Consider the following 25,503-nt stretch of genomic DNA (forward strand, 5'->3'; position numbering starts at 1 on the left):
TGGAGAATCCAATTCTCCACCACCTAGGGGTTGGGTTGGCTTTTTTTTGATTGCTTTTCTTTTGGTTTTTATTGTTTTTTTTTTTTTTTTTTTTTTTTTAAAGGCAACTGGAACTAATTAATCTACCAGGGCTGGCTGGCCATGCATTTCAACAGAAAAACAGATCCCTGCTGGAAGGAAAGGAATGATATAGCTGTCAGTCAGAGAAGGAAAGGAGGACTCTCATCTCCTAGCAGTTTAAGACCTTGTTCCTGTTTTCTTAAAAGGCTGATAATTAATTAGCTTAGTTGTTGTCAGCCCACATTTGAAAAAGAGGTAGTTACTGTAGAAGGAAACATCCGTTTGTTATTTCAGATGTTGGGATTTAATATGTTCTCCCAACTACCTTCTGCACATATGTAATACATTCTAGCTTTTTATAAGGCTGTTGGTTACAAATAGCTTTGAAATAACTACCATGTCTACCAGATCTAAAATTCCGTAATAATTATTCATTATATCACCATCATTTTTATTATACCAAAAGCGATTTCTTCACAACCCCTCCCACAGCAGAATGATGCTGTAGAAGAGATTTAATTTGCCCTCATTAATCCAGGATTGCTCAACACAGCAGTACAGCTATGTCATCTTTGTTTTAAGAGAAACTGGATGGAGTGAGACAGCCACTCCATGAAACTTCAGTAATTGGATTCATATTTAAGCAATGTGTGGGCAAGAAAACCCCTTCAGCTTCCTAGCTTAATTCTTTTTATTATCTGCCTGTAATCTGAGTAGGTTCTAACTAGAAGTTCTCTAAGAATTAGGCTAGCTGGCTTTATAGCTATAATTTAGGCATAGTTATACATACCTCTGACAATTCACCACTTCCTGTTACATATTCAGAATGAGGCTGTTGGGACAGAAATTTGTCTCTGAGAATAAATTTTGGCTCTTTCTTTTAAATTCAAATTTAATATTTATCTCCCAAATTTTAACAATATTTCTTGAGCTTAGGACTATATATGTCTTATTTTTCTCTCGAGTTTTTTAAAGACTACTAGAGGAAGTCTGATTTTAACTTAATTTTAATGTGGTGCATGCTATTGTAACATCCAACTGCTTGAATGTCTTTTAGGCTTTAAAATGCAGTCTCTTAAACTTCTTCAGTTCCAGAGTATCTGATTTAGGTACTTGTATGACACAATGTGCTTTCACTTTATTTTAAGAAGTGAACACACAAGATACTACTTTTTTTTTTTTTTTTTCATTATCTGATCCTTATGCATTTGAACTTGGGCTTCTGTGACAAAGACACAGTTGTTTGTCTGCTGATTGAATTTAACAAGAAGCTGGTGTTCTCAGTGCCCCATTTCCTATAGCATAACCATACAGTAATGCTAAATGCACGTATGTACAAAAAAGCATTAAACCCCAGAAAATCCCCTTAAATCTCAAAGCTGGAAATTCAACCACTGAGAGGTAATTGTACTGAAATTTAAGCCAAAAAGTAATTTTCTTATGTGGTTAGAGATTTTAAATGTAATAAACTGTGATAAAGGGAATCTTTAGAGGCAACCTAAAGGTGATGGTATGAATTCATATGTATTGAGTGATCGTAGTTTCCATCTGAATGTGCAAGAAAAATGATATTTTCAAACCTCTTGTAAAATAATAGGCAAGATAACCCTTGTATTACTGCAAATTCTAAATTACTTCTCTTAGATATTTGTCTTTGGAGCTGTTGCCTACAAAACAAGTACTACTGGGAAATGTCTGTCTGCCTACCCTACAAAGTTTAGCTTCCTTACATCGCCTAAGTTATTTGAGCAATCAGTACAAGAAGATCATAGAGTAAGAGTTCAGTGGGACCCATTTTGTGTAATTTTAGCAATCCGAAGGTTAGATTCCATCTGATCTAGCCAAGAGTCAGTGAAACATGCCTCTCAGCAGGGAAATTTGGCCCCTTAGCTTTCAGGTTCTTCTGTAGTGGATGATGAGTGTCTTTGGAGGGCAATTTATCTTATCCTAAAGGGCTGACCTGTGAGTGAATCACTAAGATTTTTAATTTGTCTTATTGGAAACTGGGAAAGGACCTGTACAGGTTGGACAGTGTCAAGGCCTTTTCTACTTTTCATATCGTCCTGCCTTCTTTATTCCTGTGTTTTCAAGGCACAAAAGCAGATCGGAACCCAAAAATCCTATGAACTTTTTGTGCAGAAAGCTAGCACAGTTCCTGTGGATAATATCCTTGTTCTCATAACTGTAAATGTGTGGCAGTTTTAAAATCAAAATATTTAGGAATAAAGCAGCATGCTTGTTTCTGACTCTGTTAGGCCAGCTTGAAAGCTGAAGCTTTTTCAGCAGTAGTGCTTCTGAAGAGTCTTTCCAAGGTAGTTTGAGTTCCATGATTACCTTGAAAGCACGTTAGGATGTCCTGCCAAGCTCCTGGGTCTTCATATGTTCACTAGCACAGCAATTATTTCCCTTTGTTTCCTATCTGGTTCTGCATAGTTACCAGGGATCCTGGGTTTGAAGGGGGGGGTGGGTTTTTGGCGCTAGTGCTTTACTGGTTTCTGCCTTGTGTTTAATTCCTAGGTACTTGTCCTCTGCATTGTAGTTTCTAATCTCTATCACTAATACTTTTTTGTTGTTATACATTTCTTTTAGAATTTGCAGAGTGTGCTGTAATTTGTTATGCGTATTGTCACAAAAGTTCATTTGCTAACTTTGAGAGCAAAGAAGAAATGTACTATAAAGGAAAAAGTTTGTATGTGTTTTTCCTACATCAATCAACACAAAACACCGTGGAAAACACAGTTGTTTCAACAGACTCTTGGAACTGTGATTTAGGTAAAGTTTATAGTTTCAATGGGACTCAAGGAGCCATGCGTGTTCTGCCAACACTAAAAAGACTTGAAAATGTCTTGAAATCTTATGTGTATTATATTTGTTTTGTTTGTGTAGACAAATGCTTCTGTGTGGCCCATATTTTCCTTGATAGTCTCTACAGCTGACCTTGTAGGTGGGTTTTATGTCTCTGGTGTTGATCAAAAGGAGTTTGTAAAGTGCATCTTAGAAGTGCTTTAAGGGTTGGTTGGACTCATGTTTCAAGGATTGGAAGGATTTATTCAAAATATGTTCAACAAATTCAGGTTTTTTTTATGTAAGGAGTTAGAATAGTGTCTAGAGTAGTGTCTCCCCTTACCCCCTCAAGGGAGAAAAAGAGATTTCTATTATGCTATTTATATCTTAAATAGAAATAACAATTCCCACTGTATGGTCTGATTATTTTTACTCAATTTTTGATTTATTTTTTTTTTTTCTTCATAACAAATATGCAGCCATCTAGGCCTATGGCTGCAGAGCATACCTGAGCCTTTCACTGGCATTGTATGGCAGAAGAGAGAAAGAACTGTGTGAGATGTGAGCAGGTGGAGGGCCTGCTTAGCCTGGTGGCGAGGCTACATGATAGAACTGATGGGCTAGAAAGTGTCAAGGGGGCAAAAAGAGAGAAGGAGCAGAGGAGCTGTGCTCTGCCCTCACTGAGATGTGTTCAGCCACAAGATCTAAGGTAGTCTGTCTGGATCTTCTCACTACTAGGCTGAAGGCAAGAACTAGAAGGAAAGGAGTGAATGGAGACAAGTCCATGCTCGAGGCAGCAAGCAAAACACCTCCTTGCCCGTTCCACTCCTCAAGTATCTCTGTACAACAGGTACAAGACTCTGGTTGCATGTCTGTGGATAGAGGAACAAAAAAAAAAAAAAACAACCCATCAAAACAAAAAACAGAAAGCCTTCCTCCACTATCAAGGCTTTATCATCACAGAATTGCAGGGATTGGAAGGGACCACAAGATACTGAGTCCAACTGCCCTGCTAAAGCAGGTACCCTACAATAGGTTGCACACACAGGTGTTCAGATGGATCTTGGATATCTCCATAGGAGACTCCACAACTTATCTGAGCAACCTGTTCCAGTGCTCCATCACCTTTCTTGTAAAGAAGATCTTCTGCATGTTAGTGTAGAACTTGTTATGTTCAAGTTTTAGGACATTATTTGTTGTTATATCACTACATGCTACTGAGAAGAGACTGGTCTCATCCATTTGTATCCTACCTCTAGATATTTATAAACATGTACCAGGTCCCCTCTCAATCATCTTTTCCTCAGGCTGAACAGACCCAAGTTGCTCAGCCTTTCCTCATACAGGCCCTTTATCTTTGTGGCCTTCTACTGGACTCCTTCTAGCAGATTCCTGTCTTCTTTGAACTGGGGAGCCCAGAACTGAATGCAGTTGTATAAATTTGGCCTCTGGGCAGAGCAGAGTAGAGAAGGATTGCCTTTCTTGACGTGCTGGCAAAAGAGAAGAGATTGGTATTAGTTATCCTCCTTGCAGGGATCTCAATACCCAATGTGCCGAGCAGTCTGCTGCCTCTTTGGGCTTGGATGGAGGATGTTGCCTTCTCTGTTCAATCTGGAGAAGAGAAGGCTCTGGAGAGACCCTATAGAGGCCTTTTAATATCTAAAGGGCCTATAAGAAAGAAGGGGACAGACTCTTCAGTAGGGTCTATTTTAATAGGATGAGGGGAAATATTTCAAACTGTAAATGGGAAGATTTTGACTGGGTAGAAGGAAAGTGGTTTTATGGTGGGTGTGGTTTTTTTTTTTTTTTTTTTTTTTTTTTAACAATAGGGGATGGTGAGTTACTGGAATATGTTGCCCAGAGAGGTGATGGATGCCCTGTCCTTGTAGACAGTCGAGGTCGGGCTGGAGCAGGCTTTGAACAACCTGGAATGTTCTGTGTGTGAAAATGTAAAGATGGGGGATCTCACAGGATCATGCTTTAAACTGTTCCATGTTTGTATGCAGATGCTCTTCTGTGGCTTGTAAAAATAACTTGATTTTTTTTTTTTTTTTTCCCCAGTTGTATGCCAGAATTTTACTTCTGTGTACTTTCTGGAATGGTCTGAAGCTGACAGACCAGATTAGCAAAAATCAGTCTCTTCTTCCATGTATACATGCCTAATGTTGCTGAAGACACTGAGATACCAAGCAAAGGTGCTTGGATATGCTTTTTTTCATGTTAGGATGCATTTCTATTTATTTGTTTCAACAGATGATACCTAGATCATCTGTCTTCAGAAGCAATGGCCAGATGGATGTGAGACTAATCCTCAGTGCAAACAGTTAAAAGTCTAAACAGATACAGTAATTTCTAGAATCTTCAAACTATTTTTCTTCTAAAATGATTTATCCAACATTTTTCCTATTCTAAGAAATGTGGTTTTTTATAATCTCTATTTGAGAGGAGGAAAATAGGGAAAGAAGTTAAGTGATTTGAAGAATTATAATAGGATGTCATGTTCTACATTTTGTCTTTTCTGTAGTCTTACTGAGTTCCACCCTCTTCACATTTTAAAGACCTCAGGTTGCCCAGTGAGGTTGTGGATGTTCTCTCCCTGGAGGTGTTCAAGGCCAGGCTGGATGGGGCTTTGAGCAACCTGGTCTAGAGGGAGGTATCCCTGCCTATAGCAGGGGGGTTGAAACTAGGTCATCATTGTGGACCTTTTCAACCCAAACCATTCTATGATTTTTTGTATGATAGATGCAGAAATGGGCATTTGTAGAAAAATTTCCTGAGCTGCAGGAGCCTTGAGGAAAGGCTGATGAATGGCATATGTGTTAGCTTTTCCCAGCAGGAATCCAGTAATACTTTCTGTGCCTGGAAGAGCTGAGTGATTCCCTGCCTTTCCAGCTGAGTGCAGGACAGCAGGAATCTCATCCACAGGGATGAAGCACCTCCATGACTTCAAGCCCTGTTGAGTGACCTGTTTTCTGGACTGACTGTTCCTACTGCTAAGTGAGAGGAAAGGTTTGGGATTAGCATATTTGCAGTTTATAGTTACAGCCTTTCTGGTCTGTTTCCTCAAAGATTTTTTTTTTTTTTTTTTTTTTAGGTTCTCTTATGTAAACTTTACTCGTAACACATTGCAGGAGGTCTGGTGGTAAGGTTTTTATGTAGCCCAAAGGTGATCTGGTCACCACTGTGTGCGTGAAAAAGATAACAGTTTTTGTGTTTCTTGGGAGACAGTAGCAGCAGACGCTCAGGACAACCTTAAGCTTTGCTGAAGGCCAACTTCTTGTCCTCCTTGTTAGCTTCTAGTTGTACCAGTTAGTTTATCCCAGCAGCATAGAGATCTGGCAGTTGTCAACCTGGAGGTGAGCGTGGGACTGCAAACTGCTAGAGAACAGAAGAAATACAGGGCATCTTTAGTGTTGCCTGGAGTTTCATAGCATGCAGATTTTATCTGGAAATTAGCTATCACTTCTGCATTTGTAATTGAGATAAAGGAGTTAAAAATCAGTCACCATTGTGAAATAGAGTACTAACAAACTCCTTTGCCAGCTTTACTTTGGTCTTTTTCTTTTCTTTGTGAGATCTTTGTTCAATATCCACTTCTCTGCACACCACCACCCTCACCAAAAACCTTTTCTTGAAGACTGAGGATGTGGCTTAGCACTGGATGCAGATATACATACACACACAGGCACAAACAAATGTGGCATCTGACAGTTACAGAAAGTGTGACTTCCTGTTACAGTGGGGGTGGGAGTGGGAATGTGGGGGTGAGAGTGGCACATTTAAAAAGCAAACAGCAAAAAGGCAATCCCCAATATACAAGACTTATAATTTAAATAATGAAATTAACCAAATGCTGGTACATGTGCCAGTGGTTCAGTACAGCCTTTCTGACAACCAGACTTGGACTACGGACAGGGGGTGGATAGCAGAAGAATATAGCAGGATTGGCTTTAAGCATCTTAGTACTCAAAATGAAGTGTCATTTTGCTGTCAACTAGAAAAAAAGATAGGGAGCTGAGGCACTGCATTAGAAGTTCCTTTGCTGAAATGTAACTTAGGTTTCCCCTGTGGTTGTTAATATGCATCTTGTACATTAAAGAACTGGAGTAGGGAGTAATTAAATGCTTCCTAGCCTGAAGTGCAATTGTTTGCTCTTTCCTCTGATTAAAAGGGTGGAATAAGGTGAAAATGGTGGAAATATGATGGACTCATTTTCCTCTTTGAACCTTTTCTTGTGTTCATATCCTCCTAAACGTGTTTTCTTTTCCTCCGTGAAATCCTCTCACTTGCTTATCTCTCCACAAACTTATTGGAATTCCTTCTGTGTACCCTTGATTGTCCTACATGCCCTCAGACCAGCCTACTTTGTGGTCCTCTTGGAAGATGTACCACTGAACTGATTAAGTTAGATACTTGGGATGTAGATGCTCCTGATTGAGAGAGATGATCCTCGTTCTTCTCTCCTTCTCTAATAGAAGAATGTGGACCTATGCGTGCTAGGTTTTATAGGGGCCGTGGGAGGACTCAGCAAGGTGGTAATTTGGTTGGAACTTTCAAGGAAAGGAAAAGGATGAGTTGATGCTGGTATGGCCAAATTTTCTCATGGTCCAGTTTAAGGCCTTAGAGTTTTGTCACTCCAGGAACACAGCTGTGAGGATGACAGTGCTCATCTTTAAAAAGAAAGGGAAAAAGTTGACAACAGTTATGTGGATGAACCCAGAAATGCACTCATTATCAAGCAAGGCACTTGTTGCTCCCCAGCCAGCTATTTACGGTGAAGAAATCCCTTCTTGAAAAGGAACAATATTTGAAACTGCCATCTGTTTATCAGAGACTCCTTCTGAGCCTCCCAATGGTTTTGCAAACCTCTAAGAGAAGGTAAACAGAGCGTAACTTGGACTGAAAGAGCTATGACAAGACATTCTTTCTCTCCTAATCACCACATGCTCCAAAATGACACCCCCCGCCTCCACCAATAAACAAATATTGTACTGTATTCCTTTTCTCTTGTGTTTTTGAACATGATAAACTGTTACTCTTGTGTGCCTACAAAAAATTTTATTTAGATGTCTGCTTTCCTAAAAATAGCAAATGAACGAAGCGTTCCAGGCAGCTAACCGCAGCTTCCTGAGGTAAAGCTTCTAGCTTTAAGATCGTTTTATAAGTGATATAATGTTGCAGATTCTACACCCAGTTTTACAGCATTGCTTTCCTGTGTGCTGCTTGTTCATATTCATTTAACAATTATTGGGTGCAAAGCATGTTAGTTGACCAACAGAGCATCTCTACTTTGTTGTATGTGTGCCCAGTCCACTGCCTGACAACACTTTTTATCCTGTTTGTTGTTTACTAGACTGTAGTGCTCAAAATACTATCTGCATATTTGGTCATATATTTTATTGCTTACTATATGCTGAAAGTGCAATTCATTTTGCAGAATACATTTAAGAATGATAGAAAACGTGTGCTTCAGAATTTGCACTTTGACTCTTTGTTCAAGCTGTTGTTCTGGTTTCTGAAGCCTGCTTACTCAAACTGGTAAAAAGGGACCTGGCTGGGATTTAGTTGCCAAATGTGTTCTGAAAAGGCATCGTAAATGATGAATAATGATTTCAAGTCTGGGAGAAATCCAAGCATGATATATATTATGTTCCAAAGTTAATTTGGCAAAATGGAGTGGGAGGAGCAGAGAGGAAAGAGTGAAGTGATCATTTAGCATTATCAAAGCACTTAATTTTCTTGACAAAGTTCTTAATATTTTAAAACATTTCCATTTTTTTTGGAAAGAAACCATGCACTCTTTAATTACTGGTAATAAAATGAAGTAAAGGATTTAAGACCTATGAATGTTACAGTTCGAGGAAACTATAATTAAGGTTGGCAAGACTGTTTCCCTAAGGAAACAGGGAGTTCACACAGCTTTTAAAAAGAGATGGTAATTATTTTTCCCACTGAACTTCTATGTATTGATAAATGTGTTCTCCAGTCACTAAGCAGTAAAGCATATGCCAGGTAACTTCTTAATTTGTGTTTCCCAATGCGTTACTTTAGTTTCATGATTTATCTGGAAATACCTGTAGCTTTTTCTGTCTGAATAGGAGTCTTCTATTTTTCTACCTTATGTTATCTGCTGCAAACAGGAGTGATGTAGAACAAAGTGAAGTTTGGATATGTTTAAAAAGTAAGCTGGCTGTGAAAGACTGCAATACATATTCCATTTAGGATTAACAGTTACGAATTTAAACATGGAGGTAGGGATTTGCATGCTCTCTCTTGCAACCTGTGTGAGCAGGGACTTCTACTACTGGATAAGACAGCAGGGAGATTGTCAGCTGCAAAATAAATGTGGGTCTGTATAGGTGATGCCAGTCAGATGGTTGTTACATACAGCTAAGTCTGGACTGTATCGGAATCACTGCAGAAATCAGTATTTAGATAAAGCCACCTTGATCTTGTGAGCTTCCCTGAGTCATTTCTTCTCCAGGAAAGATGCCTTGGCTGCAGCTCCGGATGCTCTCACTTGACCTCAGTGCTCCGGGGCTGGCAGGACTTGGGCCACCCCAGCAGCTTCTTAGGAAGGCTGGGCCATATGACTGGTGGCTCGTGGCTCCGGATGCTGGGGGCTCCTCTTTAGCTCACGGAACTCTATTGAAAGGGAAGCGCTCTGTTGGGAAGCACTGGGGATGCCAGGTCTCTGTGTCCATCATTTGCTCTGGAGGCAAAAGTCATTCTTTTCTCAGGTGGGCAGTGCATGAATTTGGTTTTTCTTTGAGATCTTCATTCCTATGTTTTTGTGCACTGGGGTGAAGGCTGGTTTCTGAAACTGCAGAACAGGCTTTTGTGAAGCGGAGTTGGATTTTCCGTATGTCCCTGGAATTGAGGTCCATTTTCTGCCATGGAGATTTGGATTATTAGGTGTACTCAGATAAGATTTACACAGTTAGGGAACAGAATAATTAAAAATAAATAAACAAACCTGAAAAAAAGGAAGACATAGAAAGTAATCATAGAACTAGTGTTGTTAAAGTAAAGTAAAAATTCACTCCTACTTTGTAGAATTTGTGTAATCAACTCCCTATTTTTCATGATGTTATTGAATTGACCGGTTGTGCTTCGGAGAGTCAAGCATCTGTGGTTCTTTTACTTTACTTTTGGTGAGCAGAGTTCTTGGCTCTGCTTCTGACCAGTTCCTTGTGTGAGTTTGTGTAACCAGATCATTCTGCATGTGAGTGAGTTCATCTTGTCAGCTTCATCAGAAAATGCTTGGTCCCAGTTAGAACAGAGTGCAGATAAATCAGTTGCTATAACCCTGTGGAGGGGAAATGCAGTGTATTCATGTGTTCTTGTTTATTTTTCCAGATATGAATGATGTAGTTTTTAAAAGCTAAATCATAATGAACGTGTTTCACAGTGCTCGCACCAAGCAGAGCTGGGCATTGCACAATGTTTTCTTGCAGGTCGATGGCACAATCATGTTTTTCTTTCCACCTTTGGAGATGCAGGAGACAGCTGTTCAGCAAGGGCCATAGAGGACACTGAGGAAAATGTGATTTTCACATGTAATTAATCCTATTAAAGCACATAAACTGTTAAAACACAAAGCTGCTGCTTTTTAAATTAGAAAGTCAGTAAGGTGGGGAAAGCTACTGCTCTCTCACTGTGCTGCACTCCTAGAAGTCAGGAAATGTACAATGATAGTGCATGGGGCAGCTACCAGAGGTCAGTCTGTGCAGAGCCAGGTCTAGGTAGATGATTTTGGTTTGGGTAGATGTCACTGTTGTTACATTTTGTTGTGCTCTGGATATCGTTCCATAAATTATGCTTTCAGTGGATATTTTAACACCTTATATCTATTTCTTAAATCTTTTGTGTAATTGGTCCTTTTCCTCTGGTTCACCACAACATTAAGTAGCTCCAGCACACTCTTCCAATTTACGATGTCTCTCTGACTGGCCAGCTGGACTGCACACATAGCCCTGGTGCTCCAGGAAGGAAGGGTTGGCATCAAGTGAGTCTGGGGTTAATGAAAGCCCGGAGTGGGAGGTTATAAAAATCAAATGGTTATAGTAGCTGTAAGGAGCTATACACTGAGTTTAATAGCTCCATGGGGAATGGTGATATATGAGGAGTCTAGGAGGAGAGAATATGCATATGAAGGTGCCATTATACATACATACCACCTTTCCCCTCCGCTCCCATTCCATCTTTGTGGAATATTTTATATCTTTTTGCCAAAATCCAGTCTGCCTAAACTGTGCTGAGTCATCTAACAGTTCCTACAGAAAGTTTGCAGAAAGGGGAAGCTGCTTCCAGGATCCAGCCTTTTCCTTTGGCTGCAATGAAATACATAAGTCTGATAATCCATGTGATTATCTCTCAAATATTTCATGATGGTTCTGTCATCTGCTTTATCTTTTATCTTGGTCAGGCACTTATTTGGATTTATTTATTTATTTCTGTTCAGAGAAATGTAATACAAGTTTCTAAAAGGAAAACAGCCACAAATTTAATACTGCCTTGCATGCATGCGTGTCCTGAGTTCAGGGCTGATGCTCCATGTTTCAAATGGAAACAGGGAGTAGCTGGAGGCAGGCCTCCTCTAAGGGGTTGATACAATCCCAAATTTACCTCCCTAGCTCACTGTGGTGGGCAGCGTGGAGGCAGCAGGGCTGAGTTAGGAGCTCACAGCTTGGGCTGTTGTTCTGCCTGCAGTGCTTGGTGCTCCTCTTCCTTTGTGGAGGTGATGCTGTGTCCTTGAGCTTAATCAGCTGGGCCCCTCATCCCGTGACCTGCAGTAAGAGGACTGTGATATTACTTTATAATGAACATCAAAGCCTAGGCAATAGTGAACACTAAAGTTAAGAGCTGCTTCATGTTCAGCATCATGCTGTATATGAATGATTGTTATATTAGTTGCTGAAAAATGAATGCTTAGGCAACAATTAATAGTGCTACACTGAGATGTTTTTATTATAGTTTAAATAAAGAATACGATGAAGCTATCTTAAAAATAAAAACATTTTATATGAAATGAAGCTTTCAGTGTAGGACCACTTGGCATGTATTCTCCATCATTCTTGCTTCAGAGTTTTAACAAAGTGCTTGCTTGCCTTGTTGGCTTTGTAAAGTCAGTGTTTGCATAAAAAAACGCTTCAGATTCCAGCATGTATGTTTTAAGAATAATGAAATAAATTGGCATTGGCAATGTAAATTCTGCCTTTATTTACATCTTCTAATCATGAAGGCCATGGTTTTCAACTGATTTAACAAAGTATGGTGACTCAAAAATCTCTGAGGGAGACAGAAAACCTTCCACGTTATGATTTAATTAGTTGGGTTTTTTTTTAGGACTGGCTTTGGCAGGGAATAAGCATGCATGTGTATATGTGTGCATGTACACACTCAATACGTGCAGCTCGGAACCTGAGAAAGCATTTGAGGCACAAGTGTGGAACACCACAATGTTGTTTTTGCAGCCCACGTTTTGGAGGAAAGCAGTACTTGAAGAATATCCTAATTGCATAATCTATTCAATTTTTGCTGAAGCTATGTTAGTTAAGGTTAGGATAGCCTGTTCTCTTGTATATTTTACAATGTCAGGAAAAAAAACATACAAAAAATCCCACTCTCACACTTTTTTCTTTTTTTTTAAAGAAGCCAACAAGGAAAGCAAAACCACCCCACCAAGGAAACAAAAACATCCCCAAACCAAACGATAGGGATTGCTCGAGTAACTCAGGGTTTCAGATGAAAAAGCGAATATTTAAATATCAATTTAAATAGCAGTGTGTATAATGACATTTCTTGGAGGCAAAACCAAATGTCATTGACTTTAAAAAAAAAAAAAAAAAAAAGTCTCGGTGCAGTTCAAAATGTGCTTCTATTTCTCAGCTGCAGCTTTGTGTTAAAGAATATTCCCTAAATTTTGTAGTATGACTGAGACACAAAATGAGATACATGTAAAATTTTTTCATTCTTCCTTTGAAATATCACTGCACAGAGAATACATCACAGGTGTATAAGTGGATTTTTTTAAGCTTATTTTCACTTCTTGTATTAGACCTACCCACACCAATGCTTCTTTTTACAGATAGTTATATGAATGTCTTTTGGAGCTTTTTTTTTTTTTTTCTTTTGGTCCTTGTGATATATACAGGACTTTGGACAAGTTCTATCTATGAGATCCTATTTATTACTGCTAATTTTTAGGATGCTCTTGTTAAGTAGCAGTATGTCTAGCTTTTACTTTATTCAGAAGCTGCTTTGCTGGCTCTCCAGGGGCTTTGCCAATAGTCATATTCTGAAAGGGCTTCTGCTTGTCTTTACAAAAACCTCATCTCATCTGTTTGCAATGGGAAAATATGTTCTGAGTAATTACTTCAAGTCAAAAATGTAATAATGAGAATTGTAATCATTGTAAGAAATAGCTGGCTGACTTAAAGACAGTAGTTGCTCTAAGGCTGTACTTTATAGTCCTCCCTCACTGGAACCCAATGAACAAGTATTTATCACTTAGAAAACAGTACATGGAGAGCGGTCCTGATGTGGTCCTGGCTCCTCTGGACTTATTTGGGATGTACAGCAATGTCACACATAGAAACCCATTTGAATATCAAAGTATCAATTTGGCTGCAAGGTTATAGGCACCTCATTTGAAAATACTAGTCTGATTATTATTTTTTTTCAGTAGATTTTTCAGTAGCTTACACAGCATTTACCAGTGGTCTCTAGGATGAAGTGTTTTGAGAACTAAGTGAGGGGAGAACTTAAGAGAAATCTTTTTTTCATCTATGAAATATTTCAGGAATGAAGAACTTATTCATCCCAAGCCCCCTCTCCCCCACCTTTCCCCACTTTTTTTTTTTTTTTTTTTTTATGGATTTAAAATCAATTTTAAGAATGTGGCAACAAAATTCAGTGTTAAAACAAAGTTGCTTGCTGTACAGGTTTTGGCTGGGATAGAGCCAAGTTATGTAAACAACTGTGACTTAATTACAACTTGAACCTGGATGTTTTATCCTAAGCTGAGGGCTTCCGTAAGTAATTCATTCTTCTTCTTCTCAGACATACAGCCTTTATAATAAAAGTGAATGATAATAAATACCTTTTTAGACTACATAGAGGTATAGGTAAGACTGGAACTTGGAAGAAAACATTTCATTTCTCAAGGGACCAAACTGTGATACAAACTGCAGCAATAACTGAGGAGCCACGGAGCACTTAAGGCCCGATACCTTAACTGAAGGAGAATTGTCCAGACAGTCCTAGCAAGTAAACCACACCACATGTTGCATGTCTCTTTTGATTTGATGGAAGAAAATTCCTTTCTGAGTGTAATCTGATAACTAGCTTGATTCTGACTATGGGGGACATACACAAACCAGACACAAGTGTTGATCTAGCATGCTATTTCCCCTAGTCATGGTCAGTCTGATTACTCAGAGGAAGAATAATAATTTTCCCTTGTTCTTGGGAACTATGTCTGCCTGCATGTGAGTAATCTTTACAGATTACTCATTGAGCCCTGAAATGTGAGACCATGTATGATTTATAACTACTGCTCTAACAAGTGTGAATCAAAGGCAGTCCAGACATTTGTGACCTTCATGAGATAATGGAGTCCACTCACTGACCATAGCTACAGCAGATACCAAGAAATGAAGCCCAGTGGGGTAATTAGTTCTGGGGACCTGGTGCCCACACTTTCACAAATTTCAGGGTTTTATGTTGGGCTGTCTCTGATCCGGTCCTGTGGACTGAGTGATGCTGCTTGTTGAAGTGTTAGTTGTACACTTGGAGCACGCGTTTCAGTTCAAGTTAATTTGAAGGAAATGTAGCTCCAGGACTGCTCTGAGTTGTGGAACAAAGCTCAGTTTATAGTATATAAGCTTGCTGCTGATCCAAACTGACAAACACACAGATCTTATATTCTGAAGTGTTTGCTTGACATCTCTGGGGTCAAGGACTTCATACTTTATCGCAGAATGAAAATGCATGCATGAAAATGCATGAAAGCATGTATGTTCTAAAGTCTCTTCAGCTCTGTTAAGACAAGGTCTCCAAGCCAGTCCAAGCCTTTTTGCATTCCATTCTCCCCTTGCCTCCATCCTACAAGTAACATTCCATTTTGCGAAGTGGATGCATTCAGTTTTATTTTGAGCCTACCTACATTTTCCAATCATCATCAGCAAGATGTACTCTTTCTCTTCCTTCACTTGAAGAGCTCATATATTTACTCAACTGCATTTGTTGGATTGTATTTAGTCTTGAATTGAGTCTGTACCAAGGATGGGTCCTTCTGATGATGTGTTAACCCATAGTTTTGTCACCTGAAGACAATGCTAGAAAAGGTTTTGCATATTCACTATATTAGCATTGATTTGTCTCTAATGTCAGTATACACTTTGAGATGTGTTTGTAAGCTCGGATTTAAAATCAAAATGCTGTGTCATACTAAGTAAGATGACTTGAAGAAATGCAATTATAGCTTTCCAACAGTTTTTGTTCCTTCCATATTCAAAGGGAGTACCAGTTTGATCCCAAACCATACTTGTATACATATGTGTGCAGTATATATAGATAGATTCTCAGTCTCTTTTTATGATGTTGCAGCACTTAAAAACTCAATTTTTTTTTTTTCATTTTTTTTTTCTCCTGACAGTGATGGTGAGTGAATTATTTGTTTGGTACATAGTTACCTTCTAAGCTGGGCTAAGTTGGGCTTTTCTGTTTTCTTAGTAAAAATAAATAAACAAAAAATAATGATTGAATAGCAGTGATAGTTGATTATTTATTCTCTTTGATAGATGCTCTTGCATAACTTTGTTTAGTAGGGATGGTAAACTTTGGATTAGAGCTATGTTATCACATTGGGTGGATACATCCTGCTTGATTCCAAACAAGAGGTGTAAATGTTAGGGTCTTTTTGTTTTCTTTCTGTCTGTTATTTTAAGTGTTACAAATATGGTTTATTATTCTTGTCTCCATTCACTGTCAAGTTCGGGGATTTTGAGAACATAAATGGGTGGGGTTGAGGTTTTTCTTCTTACCATTATTTTTTTTAACCCTTTGAGTCTTTTGTCAGTCATCTCAAATTTTATTTGCTGTTTGTCTTATTCTTCCATTCTCTGAGGCTGTGCTTTAATGCTACTTCCACATATTTGTTTATTTATTTTTTAGATGGGAGAGAGTACATGTAGAGCTATAGCTTATTATTCATCCAGTAGAATATCCTCAAGCAATTCCCAATTTTAACTCTTCCCGACACCTAATTTTTGTTTTCTGACAATTATGCCAATATGTAATTTAAACTTTACGAATTTGGCCCTTGGAAAGTTTACAAAATAGTCACATTTATGTCTTATACTATATATTACTTAGGCAGTGGAAACATAGCCAGACCAAAACTCACAGATATGCGCTAATTTTTCATTAGCAGCTGCCCGTTTATTCTCTTAATCTATATATAATCTAATTTTGAATTGCTCCAAAGCAAGTCCACTGAAACAGTGCTCTTTAGAAACAAGACAACTAAAAAAATTCCCCAAACTTTACTAAAGATGCTCTAAATTGTTGTTATTATTTTTAATTCTTAATCAGGCATCTCATATCAGATTTTTCTAATGCCAAAATTTTCTGGGATACAGTTTTTCTTTTTGATAGCTAATGACTAAGAACAAGTTTATCCTGTTCTCTTCAGAGGGCTGAAGGACCAAGTCTGCTTTTGGGAGTGAGAGTTTTATAGGCCTTGGAGTTGCTTGTGTGTGTGTGACATTAAAAGGTAATTTTTGGCGTTTGAACTTACAGCTCTTTCTCCTTAGCCTTGTTAAGACAAAATCCATATCTGTATTCAAGTTGTCATGTTTGGTGTGTTGATAATGAAGCTTGTGCTCTGGTGACCAAACCACCACAGGGCAGGTGGTTCATCATTGCTGGAAGTCCTCTACAGTAGGTAGTGAGTTGCTACCTGTCCTTCTGCAATGTCGTTTCTGCCTTTTTCAAAAGAGAGTTATCTATAAGGGAAGTCTTCGGGTGTTTTGGCCAGTGGTAGGTGCTTTTCTGAAGTTCATCTGGTTGGAGTTAAATCATATTACTAAATATAGGCCTTTTCCTTCTGTGAACTTTTGCAATTTTTTCTCTTAAGATGGTTCGCTTTATATGGAGAAGGTTACTTCCAGCTGTGAAGATACATTTTAGGTTCTCCTTTTACAGTGCATTTCCAAACTGCTTTGCTTCTGTTTCCTTCCTTGATACTTGTTGGCTCTGGAATCTCCTGTACAATAGAATACATCTGGACACCCAGAAAACTTTCCACGTCCCCATGTGCTCTGCTGCCCATTCCGCCTCTCTCAGAACTATACAGGTCATAGCTCAGGTTATCTCCTTCCTCAAGCAAGAAGTCAAATCTGTGTGTCAAATCTTCAGGCACGCAGGTCATAGGACCACAGGATAAGTCAGGCTTAAGGAGACTGTGGAAGGTTGCCTCTGTCAGGCTTGGACAGTTTGCAGTTCTGCTTGAATAAAATCCTACAGAAGCTTTGGTAGGAACTCTCTTTTGCCCTCATAAGGAACTATACAGCATTCTTTCTGTAAAACATACAAGATTGTGAATATAACCTTGCCTGAATTTTAAAGGTTCCTACACAAGTTATGGCTGAGGCCATTAAAACTTCCAGACTACTCACAGCTATCAAAAACTTAGATTTCTTCATCCTTAGTGGGTATGAGTTTCTGTACTTTCCAGTTTAATAATATTCATAAATAAATAGACAAAAGGCTACGTTTGCATTCTGTCAAACATTTCAGAAATTCGGTGTTTATAAAGCACTCATCATTGTGTTCATTGCTATATAAACTGGAGAACTAGGGCATGTTCTTCACTATTACAAATTTACAATCCACAGCCAATATTTATTTGTTTGGCATTTCCTTTACGTGCCGGTTCCTGTTGCACAATAAAAATGTGATAGTAAACAATAGTTGAGCATGTGGTCATTAGTGTTAGATGCCTAATCTAGCAGTGAAAATAGTCATATAATCTTTACATCTTTTAATTTCTACTGGAATTGCTATATACCGTATCCAGCTTCAGAGTCCAGATTTGATATCTGTCTCATAAAAATTGATTGAATTTGATCTTCCAGGAAAAGAAATGCTTCAGCTCTTTCTCTCTATTTTTCCCCTTTTGTTCCTCAGTCTTTCCTACCTTTTTAGGAATTGGTCAGTAAAAGTATGAAATTGGAAAATGAAATGTCATGCATCTACATAAAGTCTTCTTATACGTCACTGTACTTTCTGTGTTAAGCTGAGTGTTCTGGATCTTCACCTCTTTAGATTTAATGCTTCCAATAATGTTTTGTCTTCAGCGGTTTGGGTGGATCTGGATTTGGAGCTGTGTTTTTGTTGGAGTGCCTCTATGTTGGATCCCTGCAGCTTTCAGTGCTTGGAAAAGTTATAACTTACAATAGAAGACAAAGTAAACACACCATCAAAGGGGAAAAACTTAAATCTCTGTTTATTCACCTGCGTGCTAGAGATGAATCTTATTCACAGCAACTAGTTGAAATATTCTAGATATTAAAAGGCTTGGCCAAAAATGAATTTATTTAAATGCCTGTGACTGTGTTCCAATAGAATTTGTGTACCAGATGTTGGTTTGCAGAAACAGCGTGCTGGATGAAGTTTGAAAGTAGTGTCAGATAACAGCGCAGAATATATAGGTGGGGAAAGTGCATTCCTGGACAATTTTGTAATTAAGAAATAGGCTGTGGCAGCCTGTGCATTTCTAGATGACTATGGCATGGGAATTTTAAATAGACTGGTGAGCAAGTGGTTTTTCAAGACTTGACAGATGGAATTACACCTTGTGATCTCCAGCTGATGTGACCTTCTCACCAGCATGGCAAATAAGTGTTTGCTGGTTTATCTTTGTGATATCTGCTTTAGCAATTAAAACAAAAATTTGGTCCAAGGTATAGTAAGTCACTGGAAGAAATAAAGCTATTTCTTCTGTTTTAAAAGTAGAACTGTTTATGTTTGAGACTATGTTTTTGCTTCCAAATGCAATTTATTTTCAGTGGAAGGCAAGTCAACTTAGCATTCAGAATAAACAGTCCCACCACCCTCTTCCTATATATGAGTCTTAGAAGGAGCTCCTGGACCTCATGCATAGATGAGATAGAATCATCATAGAATGGCCTGGGTTGAAAAGGACCGCAATCGTTTGTTTCAGCCCCCCTGCTATGTGCAGGATTGCCAACCACCAGACCAGGCTGACCAGAGCTGCATTCAGCCTGGCCTTAAGTGCCTCCAGGGATGGGGTGTCCACGATTTCTCTGGACGACCTGCTGCAGTGCATCACAACCATCTGAGCGAAAAACTTCCTCCTAATATCCAACCTAAATCTTGCCTATCTTACTTTAAAACTATCCCCCCTCATCCTGTCTGCTATCAACCCATGTAAACAGTTGTTCCCCCTCCTGTTTATAAGCTCCCTTCAAGTACTGGAAGATAGAAGAGATACAAGTGAAAAAGAGAAAGATGAAAGTGGATGTTTTAGCTTAGTAATGTGAGTTTTTAAATTAAAATATGAATTTGAAAAGCAAGACTAGGAGGATGCATAAATTGATTTACAGTTCCCTGTTATCTCTGTAGGAGTTTTAGATGGGCCCAGTGAAGGTGCAGGCTGTAGCTGACCAAAGTTGCCTGGCTGAGACAGAGAAACTGTGGATATCTCATCCCTGAAGTTTTTCAATTGCCAGATTGGAATGGGCTTTGGGTGTAGTGGGAGGGGTCTCTGCCTATAGCAGGAGGGTTGAAACAAGATGATCTTTAAGCTCCATTCCGATTCAAACCATTCTATGATTCTACATAGCATTAATTTAGTGAGATTTACACCAAAATCATTGAAATGAAATGCCACCCCCCAGTTTGTTTATCTTCAGAGGAAGATTGTCACTTTAGGTAATGTGGGAGTTTTCTGTGTGGTAGGCAGCTTGGAAGAAAATTATTCCAGGTGTTTAAGGATCAGTATCTTGAGAATGATCACTGGGTGATCTCCAGAATGACTGCAGAATGCACTGGGGAACAAAATGGCTTCTTCTTGCACAGAGCAGTGTGGTACTTGGGAAACAGTGTCTTTTCTTCGTGGCAAAAAAAAATAAAAAGACAAAAAAAAAACAAAAACAAACACACACAAAAAAACTAAAAACAAAAAAAACCCTTACATAATACATAAATGTTTCAAGTGAGTAGTATCTAGGAATAGTAGAGAAGCTGTATCACTTCTGTATTTGGCACTGGTACAGTCACTTTTCCATTGCTGTGTTCTTGTTTGGTGTCCCTAAGTCTGTTGATAAAATGGTAAGGGATTGATCAAAGGACTGGATACTTTGCCTTGCGGTGAGACATTCTGGAATCTTGCTCTGTTTATCTTATCCATGAGAAGGCTAAGAGTTGACCTGATCAGAGTGTCTGCATTGGGGGAAAAAACATTGAAAAACTGTTAACAATCTGGCAGACAAAGATATAAAAAGGTCCAGTGGTTGCTATTTGAAGTTCAGAATTCCATTGCAGGTTTTCAACAGTGAGAATGATTAGCCCCTGTGATATCTTAACAAAGGTTGTGGTGGTTTCCTTACCACTGACAATTTTAAAATCAAGACTGAATGGTTTCTTAAATGATATGTTTTAGTAAAGCACAAGTTTTCTGGCTTCTTTGTACAGGGCATTGGAGTAATTGATCACAAAAATGCCCCTTGACCTCGAATATCTTAATTCTTTTAAATTAAGACAATAGCTAGAGTCTAGCTGGTCATTTTTTGTTTTGTTTTTCATCCAAAACTTGTGTTTACATAGCTCGAGTGAAAAATATGCCTTTTTCTTGGCCAGCTCCTTTTCGTAGCCCATTAGATGATTTTCAACTGTTATGACTTTGCAGTTTTATAGAGTTGGTACATTGGTATGCTATAGGATGTTGGTGCATCTATGTGGCTGTATTAGTTGTTCAATTCCTAGGTACCCTGAACTCATATGCCAAACAGGAGTGTAGTTTATTTTCTTGAACTGGAGAGAGAAGTATGGGATAACTTTTATAGCATTAATTGAATTTCAGGTTATGAAATCTACTCTTTCTGCAATAAGCGCAGCTTGCAGCAGTCTTACAGTTGATTCTCTCCTCCGAGTTCCATCTGTGCACCTCATGTTTTGCTTTCAGTGATAAGTGTCTCAGAGACATTCTTGCTAGATCTGAGCTAGAATCCAATTACCAGAGTCTGTGTAGCTGCAATCACAGTTGTTAACCTGACCAGTGTACCGATAATCTCAGTTTCTGAATTCAGAGAACTTGAAAGTCCAATAACACAATGAACAGGCAGTGAGCAATGCTAGTATCGTAATGAGCATGGTGTCCTGACCCTTGAAAGAAATTATGTTGAGGTGATGTTATTTTCTACTGCTTCTTCTATTTCCAATTGATTTTGCACCCGTTCATCCATTTTTACAGCTGCATAAAAATTTCATGTTCTTGGGGTGAAGTGAACACAAGATTCTGAAGCAACTTGTAACTACTTGCAAGTGAGTGTACAAGAAAGAAACAAATTGGTAGCAGTTATTGTGGTATGGGCTGCAAGACATTAAAATCGATAGGAAATTAAATGCTGCTAGTTCTTTTGCTCACAGAACAACTTGTCTTACTGTGGGGAACAGACTAGACTGGTTTTGCATCATTCATTCTCTTGTGATTTCAAATAGTCATAACAGTTCACTTTAAGCCATATTGCTGAAGTGGTTTTAATACTTTTGATCCAGACAAGAGTTAAAGTAATTAGCTGACATTTGATTTTACTTGATATGGATCCAAACCATGAAACTTTGAACACCCCTACAGTTCAGAAGTGTTTCATTCAGTGTTTGGGTATTAGTCTGTGTTCTCAAGTAACCTTTTCTAACTTGGCGTATTTTATCCCAGATTTAAAATAATAAAAAACCCAACAACACAGGGAATCAAGTCTGTAAACGATTTTTATTTAAATACAGAGATGCCCTGGAATGTAGCTGTAGAAGCAGCAAGCCGAAGGAATAAGAAGGACACTGCCTGTGTGCTCTTGTGTTTATGTGCAGTGTTCACACCTGGCTACATATCTGTGTGGCTGTACAAAACGTTGCTGCTGCTGCAAGGAGCTTACAATGTTAACAGACAGCCAGGGCAATCATGTGCTTTGAGACCCAGAGGATGGTGCTAACTTAGAGCATGTGTGCATTTTTGGTTTTATGATGTGATGACAGCAGCATTCTGACACTGGTTAACATTTGTGGGCCTTGTGGAAGGAGTGAGTTTTCATGAGGGATTTGGATAGAGAAAACCTGCCTGCTTGGCACACAGAGTCGAGGAGGGTGTTCCAGGCAGAGTTGAATTAGGGATGTGAGAACTGAGAGTGTAGTGTGATGTTTTACATTGTATGTGATGCAACTGGTAACTTGGAATGTAGCTGACCATGTTTTGTAAGCTCGTTATTTTTTTTCTTGCAGTCTAATACAGAAGGGGAAAAATATGTTGTTATGAAGAAATTCAAAAGGAAACATATAGATATTACTGCTGAACATAGATAAGTTTACTTCCTCTTTCAATTATCTGGGGATTAAGAAAGCTGTATACCATAAGAAGTATTTGTTGTGTTAAGAGACGAGATGGAAAGAGAAGGCTTTCCAAGGGGGTGAGGGATTTGTAGAACTTGATTATAGCCTGTGTGTATAGGGGCAAAGAGCTAAAGGTAAGTTGATATCTTCAAGATGGCATGCTTATGTGATGCTGGAAACAGTGCTGGAATACTTGATTTGTTGAAGTATGTGCTCAGTATTCAAGTAATTTAGCAGCAGAGCATATTGTGATTTTTCCTGCTTAGAGACAAGTTGAACTGAAAGAAAGGTTGCAGAAGTTGTTTGTCTGCTTCCTGTGAAGTTCTGCTAAGAATGACTGATGGCAATGTAGAAGAAAGGCAGTTCTGTGACATACACTTCACAGTAACTTTGTACGCAAAATAGTTGCAGGCTGTTCAGTTGCCTGAAGCAGCACAGTCAGAAATTTTCGGATTCTCTCAGAAAGTTTACTCTGGACTATAGCATACAAATAATTTTCTGTCCATATATTCTTTTCCCTTACCGCCGTCTAACCTTTTTTTGACTTTTTTGCCTATTATGGTGAAGAAAGAGAAAAAAATACCTGATGCATTTTCAGGTTTTTATTGTAACTTAGTAAATAGGAGAGTGAGAGGGAAACTCATCATTGTATGACCATCATGATCTCCCCGTTATCCAAAATCAATGTGTCCAATAATCAGCCATTTAATTAGAAATACATGTACTTTATCTGTAACACCTCTCATGAGGATTTCAGAGCAGCTTACAGGTTTTAATGCTGCACCTCACAACAGTGTTCTGAGAAGAAAAAAACACGCTGGAGAAATTGCAAATTCGTTTAGGTTGTTCATGAGATAAAAAGGCCAGTTGATATGTTATAGTTAGGGGAACCTATACCCAACTTAAAATTTTGGGATAAATGTACACTACTTACAGAATCTCTCTTTCATATATTCTGTGTTATCTGAAGCTGTGAAGGATTAACCCTTCATCTCCTAAGTAAGGCTAACACAAGGTAACTGAGGACCATTTTATGCTGTTAGCTCCGTGTCATATGAGAGTCTGTTGGTACAGAACTATGGCTGAAGTCCAGGGAAGTCAGCATAATTTAACTTGCCTTGTCGATCAAAGGGTTGACAAAAAAAAAAAGCATCTTAACAGAAACAGGGAAAAAGGAAAGTAACACACAGACAGTCATAGATAAAGGAAAGCTGGGCAATGGAGTCAAGTTCTGTAGCCAAGATGCCAAAATTTGAGAAAGTTCAAGGAGGATAGAGACTATGACTTATGTGGATTCTACATATCTGCTCTGATGTCATCTGTGCTCCTCTAGCCACACTATTGAGAATTGCAGCCTTTAGCTTTATCTCTCCTGTTGTGCAATTAGTCTTGTGTTCCTTTTTCACATTGGGTGGTTGCACTAAGTCATAATCATACATAAGCTTCTCTCTGTTCAGTCTCTGAAATAATGTAAAGATTGTACTGTGTGACTGAATTGTGTTTTTTTATGAAAACTGTTAGCTGTTGGGTGGTGTGGCTGTATGAGGCACTGTGCATGAAAGTCATACTTCTAGTATAAAGGGTGGATCCTGCTCATGGCTGCCAGGAAAAGGTGTGAGGGCTGTGGGACAAAGCAGGGCAGTTTTCCTGCTGCCTACCTGGAAGATTCTCCAGTGCGGACTGTTGCTGGAGGCATGCATGGGTTATGTTGTGGAAGAAGTTAGCTCATTCCAGAAGACAGCACAGGGCTGGAGCAACAGTTGCAAAGGTAGATGGGCACAGCTGAAGCTGCCTTGTTTGATACCGATATTGTGCAGCTGCTCCAGAGGGACCGAGAAAAAAAATTATCTGTGATTCAAGGTAGAAACATCATGCTGGAAATGAGATCCTGACCACTACTCTTTCAAACCCCAGAAAGATTTCTGAGTGGTGGTGAATAACTGAAAGCATCTTGTAACTTTACTTTTGTTTTATTCTATTTAATTCTTTTTCTTAAAGCACAGGATTCTGTGAGGAACCTTGAACGAGTTTGAGGTACAGATTTGCTGGAGGTGAGATACAAGAAAACTAAAAGGGGAGTTGGGTCTCACCATGTGTTAAAGCAACAATTGCTTTGGAGTGCACAGTCCTCTGTTTGATGTGGTTACAGAAAGGCAGTCCCTGTGACAGAGAGGGAAGGGATGCACTCAGGCCTAGCTCACTGCCTGTTTCCTTCATGTACATCTTCAAAGAATGAGGGTATTTGCAAGATGAAGTTGTCTCGGAGAGAGTGGATGCAACAGGATGCGTGCACAGGTTCAGGGATTTAAGGCAGTTGGTCTTGTAGTATGTGCCTTTGCCATGGGCGCATGGGTGTGAGAATTTAGTAGTATGTATACCAGAAAGGATACCATTCCCATCAAGAGAATCCTAGTACATGAACCTGGTCTCAGAGAGCTCCAGCCATCACAACGTGTCCCACAGGCTGAGCAGCTTCCCACCACTCTCTTGGCTCCTCATCCCACCCACCACACACCCAGAGTGTTCTGCACAGGATAGGAGCTGAACACTGCCATACTGAGCTGGGAGAAGCATGTTGGGGGGGATGGAGCAGCCACAGAACGAGAATGTGTTGTGCAGATGTGTGAAGGTGAGAGTAAAGCTTATCAGCTACTGGTTCCAGAGGGTGGTGGGCTTTTTCCTTTCTTCTTTTCCCAGCTCGGCTGGTGAAGTCAGCCATTAAACAACAGCTCTCATGCATCCGCATAAGATAAAATTATTGGAGTACTATGTTAGGGCATAGATACACTGGAATACTTTAAAACACAGCAATTAAACATAGTCTTTGCTCTTTGGACCAGCTGCTGTCAGAATGACCCCTATTCAAATGCTCTTGACATCTCAAAGACTTTTCCCTTTTCATGTATAATGTTTCTCTTTTGTTTGTAGTAAAATAGATGTAAACAGGCAGACTTCTGTGAAGTCCTGTAACCAATTCAATTTCTAAGAAAGAACTATTATTACATTATTCTGGTTTCAGGAACA

The 25,503-nt window shown here is 39.0% G+C and overlaps 1 protein-coding gene across 1 annotated transcript in view; it reads left to right on the forward strand.

Annotated features, from left to right (window-relative positions):
* RSPO2 (R-spondin 2) overlaps positions 1 to 25,503 on the forward strand; it is a 94,536-nt gene that overhangs the window by 23,426 nt on the left and 45,607 nt on the right. The gene's annotated exons all lie outside the window — the stretch shown is intronic.

Source organism: Centrocercus urophasianus, unplaced genomic scaffold, assembly GCF_019232065.1.
Source record: "Centrocercus urophasianus isolate 14NV4802_14NV808 unplaced genomic scaffold, USGS_Curo_1.0 seq_11, whole genome shotgun sequence".
Classification (NCBI taxonomy): Eukaryota; Metazoa; Chordata; class Aves; order Galliformes; family Phasianidae; genus Centrocercus; species Centrocercus urophasianus.